The sequence below is a fragment of the Lineus longissimus genome, chromosome 11, assembly GCF_910592395.1.
Source record: "Lineus longissimus chromosome 11, tnLinLong1.2, whole genome shotgun sequence".
Lineage (NCBI taxonomy): Eukaryota > Metazoa > Nemertea > Pilidiophora > Heteronemertea > Lineidae > Lineus > Lineus longissimus.
In genome coordinates, this window is record NC_088318.1 from 7,264,514 (window position 1) to 7,276,295 (window position 11,782).

At 45.0% G+C, this 11,782-nt stretch overlaps 1 non-coding gene across 1 annotated transcript; it reads left to right on the forward strand.

Moving 5' to 3' along the window:
* Positions 1-3,835: 3,835 nt before the first annotated feature.
* Positions 3,836-3,954, forward strand: LOC135496415 (5S ribosomal RNA). Its single transcript, XR_010448671.1, has one exon. It is a non-coding gene; the product is annotated as a 5S ribosomal RNA (ribosomal RNA).
* Positions 3,955-11,782: the final 7,828 nt, after the last annotated feature.

The following is an 11,782-nucleotide window of genomic DNA, read 5'->3' on the forward strand; positions in this document are numbered from 1 at the left end:
AAAACCCAAGGTCCTGAAGCATCAGGGTCCAACCATCGCTGTAAGACAGAAACTACAAAGTATGACAGGGATCAAATTTCATCTATGATTGTCCCTGTCTGGGTATCTAGCCATGATAACCCAAATTGTGGGGCTCTAGTTTACGCCTTACTGGACACGCAGTCAGACACAACATTCATCCAGGATTTGACAGCGGGGAAGCTGAGGACGCAGTCACAACCTGTCACCCTAAAGCTGACGACCATGACCTCGCGGAGTGAGACTATTCAATGCCACAGGTTTCAGAACTTGAAAGTTCGTGCATACCATTCAAGCAATTGGATTTCGCTGCCAACGACCTATTCGCGTGAGCTTATCCCAGCCGATGTGTCGCACATCCCAACACCCGAGGTCGCAAGAAGATAGCAACATCTAAAAGGGATATCTCATTATCTCCTACCGTTACAGGAATGTGAGATAGGACTTTTGATTGGCTATAACTGTTCCCAGGCATTGGCTCCTCGACAGTCTGTTACAGGAACAGGAAATGAACCCTTTGCTGTCCAGACAGATCTCGGCTGGAGCATCGTTGGCTGTACAGACAATAGGGACACCTCTGAAGATGCGCTTGGACTCACCAATCGAGTCATTACTCACACCGTTCCAGACAAATTAGGACCAGCAATCGCAATTTCATCGCCATCTGAAGTCCGATTTGTCTACAAGACGACAATCAAAGAAGTGGTCAGCCCAACCGTTCTGAATCTCCTGGAATCGGACTTTGTTGAACAGAAAGAACAGAACGCGTCCAAGATGTCCCAGGAAGACCTTGACTTCCTGAAGATAGTGTCGGATGGAATTTGCCATCAAGAGGACGGCCATTATTCCATGCCACTTCCTTTCAAAGGATCGAGACCGGTGTAAAAGTAAAAAGTGTCCCCCCTGGAAAAAGTGTCCGGCCCTATTGTATTCTGCAATATGGTTCTATAGAGACCCTGACCGTCAATAGCTCAGAGATTGAAGCGCATAATAGAATCCTTTGTTCCCGGACATTTTATCCTAGGACATTTTAAACTTCTACACCGGCACTACCCAACAATAGGTTTGTGGCAGCCAAAAGAGCCAGTAGCCTTAAACGCACATTTGAAGCCGATCAGAGATATTTTGATCATTATAAATCCTTCATGGAGGATATTTTGAAGCGAGGAGACGCCAAGGTGGTACCAGCCACTGACTCAAACCCAGGCCACACTTGGTACATACCACACCATGGGGTGTACCACCCAAAGATACCTGGGAAAATCCGAGTAGTATACGACTGCAGTGCCAAGTTCAAGGGAGTTTTACTCAACGACCACCTTCTCTAGGGACCCGACTTGATTAACCCTCTAGTTGGCGTCCTTTGTCGCCTCAGAAAAGGTCGCATTGCAGTCATGTGTGACGTGGAAAAATTTTTCCACGCCTTCAGAGTCCACTCTAAGGATCGAGACTACCTCAGGTTTTTGTGGTGGGAAGATGGTGATCTCAACAAGGAACAAGGAACCCATAGATCATAGGATGAAAGTGCATCTGTTCGGCGCCGTTTCTTCCCCAGGTTGCGCCAACTTTGGACTGAAACAACTGGCCAAAGACCACGAAGACATTGGAAAAGAGGCAGCAGATTTTCTGCAGAAGGACTTCTACGTCGACGATGGCATCAAAAGCGTTGAAACAGTCAACGAAGGTGTCGATTTAATTATGAAAGCCAGAGAAATCTGCGCCAAAGGAAACCTTAGGCTACACAAAATAGTGTCAAACAGCCGAGAAGGATACCAGAAACGGAACGTGCTACGTCCGTTAAAAACTTGACCTTGACCTTGACCTTGACCTTGAAGACTCACCAATAGAGCGAGCACTTGGTATTCAGTGGTGCTTAGAGTCGGACTCATTCTGTTTCCGCCTTACACTGAAAGATCAACCCCTTACAAGAAGAGGCATCTTGTCAACTGTAGCGTCAATCTGCGACCCATTGGGTTTCGTTGCACCATTCGTTCTTCTTGGAAAGAAACTTCTCCAGCAAATGTGCGGCAAGGCCATGAACTGGGATGACCCCCTCTCTGACGAACTCCGACCTTTGTGGGAGCAGTGGAGACTTGAACTAGGAAAGCTCTCAGCTATCAAGATATCCAGATGCTATAAACCACAGAACTTTGGAGAAACAAAGACAGCGGAACTACACCACTTTTCCGATGCCTCCCTAAGTGGCTATGGACAATGTTCATATCTCCGCCTGGTTGATGACAAGAAACAAGTGCATTGTTCACTTGTCATGGGGAAATCGAGAGTTGCTCCACTGAAGCCGGTAACCATACCAAGATTGGAACTTCAAGCGGCAGTTGTTTCAACCAAAATAGGCGACCTCCTCAATTGGGAGCTGGACATAGCAAACATAACGAACATGTACTGGACAGATTCAAAGGTAGTCCTTGGCTACATAAACAATGAGGCACGCAGATTCCACATCTTCGTCGCCAATCGCGTCCAGAGGATACGGGACTCCACCGAAGTCAATCAATGGAGATACGTTAGCACTCATGAAAATCCAGCGGACTTGGCCTCAAGGGGTTGCAGTTCCGAGGAGATTGAATCTTCCGACTGGTTGGTCGGACCTGCTTTCTTTTGGAAAGATGAAATTCCAATTGACAAGGCGACTACACCACAGCTGCTCAGTGATGACCCTGATGTGAAAAAGATCCATGCAGTCAACACAGTTAGATCATTTGAAACAAGAACCTTGTTGCACAGAATTGGCAAATTCTCAACCTGGTCTGCTGCTGTATCTGCTGTGGCCGTACTCCTTCGATGCTGTTTGAGAAAGAAAGGACACGAACCATCCTCCCCACAAGAGCTCCGTGAAAGGGCTGAAAGGTTGATCATAAAGATGGTTCAAGAGGAGTCATTCGCTGATGAAATGAGCCAACTCAGAAAAAGAGATCATGAAACACCCTCAATAGTTAAAAAGGACAGTCCACTTCACAAACTTGACCCAACCTTGGATGAAGAGGGGATATTGAGAGTCGGAGGAAGACTGAAACAATCCTCAATTGAGTATGGCGTGATTCTTCCAGGGGCAAGCCATATCACAACCCTGGTCATTAGGCATCATCATGAGAGAGTTGCACACCAAGGCAGAGGATTGACGATGAATCAGATCCGTAGCTCTGGAATATGGATTCTTAGTTGCAGCTCAGCAGTAGGATCTCACATTTACAAATGTGTGACCTGCAGGCGTCTCCGTGGTAGACCCCAAGAGCAGAAGATGTCAAACCTCCCAGAAGATAGAACAGAAGCATCTCCCCCATTCACATACTGTGGCGCAGACTGTTTTGGACCCTTTTATGTCAAAGATAACCGGAAAGAAGTCAAACGCTACGGCGTAATATTCACGTGTCTGGCGCTAAGGGCAGTACACATTGAGGTACTTGACGACATGAGCACCGACGCATTTATTAACGGTCTGCGGTGTCTTATCGCTATTAGAGGCACGGTCCGAAAAATTAGATGCGACCAAGGGTCGAATTTCATTGGGGCAAAGCATGAAATAAAACTTGCCCTAAATGAGCTGAACGCTGATATGATCCGTGCATATTTGTTGCAGCATAGCTGCGAGTTTGATATGAATCCACCAGCAGCCAGCCATATGGGCGGCATTTGGGAGAGAATGATCCGAAGCACTCGAAGTATTCTCAACGGACTCCTTGACCAGTCAAAGTGCCAACTCAACACGTCATCATTACGGACATTCTTATATGAATCAATGGCAATCATTAACAGTAGGCCGTTAACAGTGGACAACCAAAGCATCGCCGCCTCTAATGTCTACGACCATATCACGTTGAAAACACCGGTTCTCGTCCGATCAACGTAGCCAAGCAACGTCGAGCGTGGTTAGTACGTGGATGGGTGACCGCCTCGGAATACCGCGTGTTGTAGACTTTTGAGTTTTCTCTTCATTTCCCAATCATTTTGTTTGTTCTTCCCTTGTACGATTTTTAAAATGAGAATGTAGGCTACGTTATGTGGTGGCCATCGAATTTTGCGAAATGGAAATGGCAGCCAGGGGGCCGGCCTGTAGGTCACGCACCTGTATTTAACCAATCAGCTCAAGGTTGTACACGAAAATAGTTCAGTTTGAGACGAATGCGTGGTCTCATCATACCAGTTGAATGTTATTTTCCATTTCAAATATACTTCTTCTTATATTGAGAATAAGGTGTGTTTAAAGTGATGAAAATGATTAGGTAGTTGATAAAGCTTGGAATCAGTGAAACCATGTAACCAGTGATAAACCTTGGAATAGTCAGTTCTAAACCGTGGAATCACTGTGCAAGTACCGCGTGAAATCGGGCGCGTTCCTTCCACGATTTATACCCTCCCAACTGCCAATATCGTCCCAGCTGACTTTATTGATAGCAATTTGCCAGTAGTTCCAGAATCAACCTTTTTGTGGAGGATGACGTCAGAGTAGTAGGTATAATGTCCCTTTCAACGCCCAAAATCCGAGGCACAAAGTCCGAGGGTCCCGGGGCGCTGAAAGGTGCATCATTCGACGCCCGCGACAAATGCCCTCCCGTGATATTGTGCTTAAAGAATTTTTTCCGCGCTTCGTGTAAGAGCTCAAAAATTCGGCGCTTTCCGTCCGCGCTGTCCACGGGAGGGCATTCGTCGCGTAGCAGAGTACAAGCAGCCCGATGCCGCAACGAGCACAGATTAATGTGCACTCTTATTCGCGCTCCTCCTGAGGTTTTACGGGCTGCTGTCACAAGCCGAGCGGAGCGAAGAGTGTGGATCAATCAGGGTCTCCACCATCGGGAAAGTCTGTTCGGGGCAAATAGCCTACTGAAGCATTCTGTTGCTATAACTGGGATGTTATCAGTGTCTGGGCAATCCTTGTCATTGGCTATGCATAGAGACTGCTCATCCTAGCTAAAATTATGACGCGAATTGCCTCGACTTGTCACCACATTTTAGCTCCAAAGCAACGAGGTCTGTCCTCTTCGTCTCGCATGGTGGCCGGGTTCGTATAGCGCAGGAAGAGCAGGACAGGACAACTCTCCAATCCTAGTCTTTGACTGCTCATCTTAGCTAAAATTATGACGCGAATTGCCTCGACTCGTCGCCACATTTTAGGGCCCTGTCTCCACAATGTCCGGTTAGCTCCGAAGCAACGAAGTCTGTCCTCTTCGTCTCGCATGGTGACCGGGTTCGTATAGCGCGGGAAGAGGAGGGCAGGACAACTCTCTTGCGCCACCCTTTTCCTGATGGAAGGGTGGATATTTTGACATGCACATGAAGAAAGAATAACTCATATACGACGTATTTGTGATATGAAAAAAAACTTTTATTTCTGTTGTCTTTTCACATCGTTTTGTTAGATTTTGTCTTCATGCATAACATTTTTATATGCTTAAAGACCCAGGCGCGTCCGACCTCGTGACAAAAATGCAGTTTTAGACATGCTTATGCATTTTTATTCTGTTTCCCTGATTGGTTTTTCGATGACGATAGCACATGTACACTGTATGTGTGCCCGGGCTGAGCGTTTGCTTGGCTCACTATATAGAGGAATACATCTTCTTCTTAATGCTCTTGGTCTTCGTGCATGTTCACCGCTCGAGTATACGCGTTTTATTTTTATAAACGCCCTATAGAATGCTTAATATATTCCGATTCTAAAATCAACACTCAATGGAAGATGCCTGCCGTACATGGCGCATTTTGCTATGTTTTTCGGAAGAAGCTCACCAGCCATGAAAATAGTTGTCTCAAGTTGGCTATGCTTATAATATAAAGTTGGTCGGGATTTTCCATTGATCTTTGTTATACAAGAGTATACCTTTCTTATGAAGGTCTATAAGAGTATTCAATGGCCTATATATATTTGCATTCAATATTTTTGTGTTTTAATAAGCATCATTATAATGAAACTGATGATGAAGCTACTGTTATTCTGAGTCTAGAATGCAGCAATGAAGGATGTCTGATGCGGCGTTGCTTTTTCCTAATACGCTCCGATGTTTTGCGGGAACAATCTCCCGATCTTTAGCGCGACAATTTTAGCGTCTGATCGACTGCATCCTTCACAACAGCAAAGGTAAGAAACATTTCATTTTCTTCATTGGTCTTACTCTTTTGACATTTACATAAGTTGCATAGTAAGCAATGAAACCTATATCGGGGTTTCAGATGAGCTCTAAATAAACCGTTAAAAACCACACGCGTGCAACTATTTAATTCGTTAATAATTTTTTTCGTTCGTCAGAAAAAAAAATTACTCAATTTAAAGATCTATACTTGCTCGCGTATGGTCTTTACATGCATTCAGCCAACAAGTTTTATAAATAATATTCATTTTACAAGAAGAGATACACATTATTAATGGATACATGATGTGCTTGTTATATATGCTGTCAGTCTGCCCCTTACAATATCTCTTTTGAGCTTTTTGCGATGTGGAAATGGAGGAAACTGGAATCGAACACTGATTTATGATCAGCGGCAAATGTTTTTGTTACAAAATTGTTCACCATTTCATCGTTTTCGTTCAAACGATTCTTATCAAAACTGTTCACTATATCCCGCATGGTGTGGCTTCTACATTTTTGGAAAATATAGTAATAACGTGTTGTCCACAAACTGTACTGAGTGGTTTTGGATCATGCGTGTATTTTGCCTGTAATGTTTTCTTGTGCCTAGAAAATCGTAGAATGTTGATACAGCTGGCAAAAAGCCGTACGGATCATAATATTCGGGTATTTGATTTGGAGAAAAGTAAAAGCCAATCCAATGTTTGCCTGGACCGGAAGCGATGTCCGTATTCACAACGTATGTACATGGTTTTCTGTCTCTTGGCTCTAACGGCAGTGTATCAGCCGCGCAAACTTCCACGAAGGTTGTTCGTGTTTCCAAATGTCGTTTGAGAAGACGATCGATTTCCTTATTATTCATTGAAGGTGACTGTGCGATTGTTGTCAATTTCCACAATAGCGTCGAATTCCATATAAACTACAATAGTTATACTCTTATCGGCTGGTTCTTTCAAGCGAATGTCAAGACTTATGTTTCCTTCACGTACCAAGTTTTAATTGGAACCTTTTGAATCATCTGCTAACAGGTTGAAGACGTAGAGAGCGTATCCTTTCGGATAATCCTCGTTCGCGTTTGTAGCTATTCCCTGGTCAGTTCCCCCAAACGTTAGTTCCGTGTAATACCGTGAAGTAACCGGGTAGGAACTGATCGTTGCCGTAATCGAGTTTGATCGTTTCAAACGGTACTGGCGTTCGGTTTGTCGCAACGTAATACTCGACACATTGAAGTGTTGAAAGTTGAACGGGTTCTTGTCCAGCGTTCCGTTGAAAGCGTTGGACTCCACCAATCCTACGACGATTCTTCCCGGTAAACGACCCTGTAACAAGTTATTTTCTGACAAATCCGAACGGTTGGCACCACGTGTATAAAACTTCATTTGAACCGATGTTACGGGATATTTGGCGGGTCCTTGTAAAAGACGTTCCTCATGGCTAAGGCGAACATGTTCGGCAATAGTTTTGATATTGATTTTCAAAATCGCTTCCTCCAAACTAATCGTGTACTTCTGGGTGTTATCCTTGGCCATTAAGACAAAACTGGGGTCTTGTCTCACCAATCTTACCGTCAGTTTTACTTGACTCAGAATTATTTTTTTCTGCGCAAAGAGTTCGTTGTGAATCTGCCCCAGGCATTCTACCGTTTTACTGCCTTTTGTCCACTTAAAGCGAGCATTGTCACCTTTGTTTGCACTTGTTCCTGTTTTCACGGTATTACCCTGTAGATCGGGGTTCGCTGTGTCCTTGTAATATCCACCAATTTGGAGCTGGTCACTTTTTGATGCCTTCGAGAACGAAAGGGTGGACTCGAGATACGATCGATAGCCGTACATCTGATCGTGCCCCTTACCTGTCTTCAATTGGCGTAAACCTCAACGATAAAATAATTGATGGGAAACACCAGCGATTTATCGGGAAATGGGTCCGCTGTCGTGAGTACTGCACCATCTTTGTCCAGTATCCTGAATTTCAGATATAAAAAGCTGTCTCCCAAATTCAAATATTCGTCTTCGGCGGCGTTGACCCTAAATTCAATTGGACCACCCTTGTCCAGGGAAGTGATAGGATGGAACTCTTTGAATGAACATGCACAGGAAGATACAATTGACTGTCTTGACTTATGCATAACTGACAATGGTTCCTGGTTGAAGGAGAACATGCTGAAAAAGAACGACGACAGGACGGAGGTGGCACTCTTTGCATCCATTCATCGTTCCAAGACCCTGGATCACGTTTCGGTGAATGTTGGTGACTCTATCATTGACTCTGTGGCATGCGTACGAAATTTGGGGGTGATGTTTGACAAGAAAATGAACATGGAAGCACAGGTGAATGCTGTCTGCAGATCGGCCTACGCCCAACTGAGGAATGTTGGACTTATCCGACAGTATCTCAGCGCTTCTGCGGCCCGCTCGCTAGTGTGCGGCCTAGTCACATCACGGCTGGACTACTGTAATTCACTGCTCTATGGCATTTCAAAAGACCTTATGAACAAGTTGCAGAGGGTGCAGAACGTGGCGGCCCGCATCATCACGCGCACCAAGCGTCGAGACCACATCTCCCCTGTACTACGCGAGCTCCACTGGTTGCCAGTTGAGCAGAGGGTGAACTATAAAATCCTCATGCACGTTTTCAAGTGTGTGCATGGAACAGCCCCGGGTTACCTGTCAAGCCTAGTTAATATCTACAGGCCAGGCAGAGACCTTCGGTCAGCTGATGACAACAGACTGGAAGTTCCAAGGGCCCGGAGCAAATATGGAGAACGTTGCTTCTCTTTCTCCGCTGCTGTTCTGTGGAATGCGCTCCCTTTTGAGGTCAGGCAAGCAAGGAGCCTTGCATCATTTCAGACGATGCTAAAGACTCATCTTTTTCGACAATGTTATCAATATTGTAAAAGCGCCTTTGAACGGAAAATAATCTGAAAAGGGCGCTTAAATTTAAATATGGTATATACATACATACATACATACATACATGAACTGTCCTCTATACTCGTCTGTGTGGGCTTAACTTCAAAGAGTTCCAATTCGCTACGTCCGCAATCGCAAGAGTCCGTATCCAATAGCGACATGATAGCTCTTATATTTTAGCTGAAGAAAATGTTGCCTCCCTGCTGTTGTCGTCGGTTTTTACGCGATTTTCTCTTCCTTTTTCCTCCTTGGGACTCCTGGGCCCCCACATGGGCTTTTCCTTGTTTTGTGTGTCTTTTGGCCGTTAAACTCTGCCCAATTTCTTCCTCTGTATTATCCGGCGCTAAGATTTGACGCTTGATCCCGCCAACAACTTGCTTTTTAACGTTATGTCCGATTTCGTGTAAGCTTTCTTTTCCCTTTTCCTTCAGGGCCGTTTTAATTCCTTTTTCACCGGACACCACGTCCGAAGGCGCTTGAGCGCCCGATTTTACGAGGCTCTTTCCAGCGCTTACGGCTACTTTTTTATGGAAGGAACCACGACTTTTTTCAGCATCGGAACCACTGTTTTGAATATTGAGCTGAATATGCCTCCGAGTCCATGCCCATGCTGGTACAAGCTATCTCCTCGAAAAACGGGAAGCCCAGAAACCGTCTGATAGTGTCTTCGATATGCGTTTAAGTCCGGACGGTAAGGAACCAGCACCATGATGAATTTGTCCTCGAACGATTTTACAGGCGGAATGTTTGTTTCTTGTTTTTAAAAACACGATATTTTCCCCTCACAAACCCTTTAAGAGCTAGGTGCGTTTTTCCCAAATGGTTATGCGGTCCGATTGTTCTTCTTCTTCGTTTTCTTTATGACTTCTGTCCGGAGTAGCTGTTGATTCTAATAGAGGACTCCATGATTTGTTTTGGGACCAATTGGGCACAGTTTGTACAGGCGTTCTTTTTTTACTCCCGAGTATAAGTGCTTTTTCCCTGGTTTTACTCAGACGTGACGAGCGTCGTTGTTTCGGTATTTCTGAATCCTTAAACAATTTTGGTGCACTTGTAGCTTTTTCTTGTGGACTCATGGCAAAAGATAGAGGTATTGGCAAGCCCAGAACCGATGTTTCCTTCCTTTGGGCTGCTTTTTTCGCCTTCATCAACGGCGTAAAGACACCCTCCTCTGTGCTGATGCTCTCTTCCAAGGCGCGCCCCGCGAGTGGAGATAACAATTTTGACTTCGTAATACTAATAGCGCTCTGAATTGGTGTCAATTTGGAACCGTCCTCATCAGCGACAAGTTTCGGTGTTTTTCCTTCTGATAGTAGTTGGGGTGTGTTGGTAGACGGTCTCTTCATTTCCGGTGTATAGGCTATCCATCCCGGCGGCACTCCGATCTTCAAGAAGGCATCTCTCAATTCGGTGGCCCCCGGCGGGACAACGTAGTTCATGCTCTCCGGCTTCATTAGGAATTCAATGTTTCGTACGATATTTGTATTGGGTTACTTTGTTCCCTCGATTATTAATTCGTAGCTGAACGTATCCCAGTCAATCGTTGAACGGTGACGTCTTACGTAATTTTTCATAATGTCCTTAATAAAGGGGTGGTCTAATTTCAAAGTGGGCGCGATCAGACCGAGTACATTCTTTTCCCCGTAATCCGCTACGCGATCGAATAAAGCTTTTGTCTCTCTTCTTCGAGCCTGACTGAAAAGTTTTACTTTTAAATCGGCCGGTAGATTGGCATATTTTTTCGCCACTAACAGTCGATCTGATGAAGGCTCCTCTTCCTCCTGCTCCTTGTCATATGCTGCCTCGTTGCTGATAGAGTTAAAGGCTTTCGCCGTTGATGAATCGTAACTGTTAGTCGACATGTCTGCACCGACCATCGCACAACGACGCTTGTAGACTTCCAACGGAATTAAGATACATTCCTCGAATCCCCCTTTGTCCTGTTGTCCTGAATATCTGGCCATTTTGCTGGCTAAAGTTCTATTTCGAAAACGGAGGAAAGACTTATTTGCCGATTCCACCGATCAAACTGCCAATCGCCGAAACGGCCAGTGAAATCAAGGCGCTCAAGAATCCTCCTTTGATGCCTTCGGTCGCCAGTATGTCTTTGTGTCGCTGCAGGCTTGTTTGTGGGCGAAAGAGCTTGTGTACCATAGAGCTGTGTTTCTGCAATTTCCTGATCTTATCCGCTGAAATGCCGCTCACATTTCTATTACCCACGTTGTGGATGCATTCGAGCAAAGCGTCCATTTGCCCCACGTTGGCGATTTCCAAGAGTTTTGCTTGGTTCTTTTTTGCTAGTTTTGCTCAAGAGCGCTAAAAAATCGATATGATCGGCGGCAGTGGAATCGCGAGGGAGATTCCTCTGCCTATTATAAGACTGTCTCCTCCCCGTTCCTTTGCGTCTCCCCTTCTGTTTACTCCGAATTAATTGCTCCATGAGATGTCTATTATTTGGTAGCATCTTAAACTATACTGGCACTGGTAATATATAATTGCACGAAACGATCTCTTTTGACTCAATGTTTATTGTTGTCTTCCCACACACCGCATCCAAACGAAGCCTGTCACATTGTTCTTAGCGTTTTTTTTGCCAAATTCGCTTACTATTGTTGTACAATTTTCGTGGTACAAATATTCTTTGATAGTCTCCGAAAAGGTCTGTCCTGAAGCGGATCTCCTCCGGACTATTTTGAGTGCCGTCGACGAAAAGATATCCGTTCGGTTTTGAAGTTGCCTTTTCATAAATTTCCATGAAAAGCCGTTGGT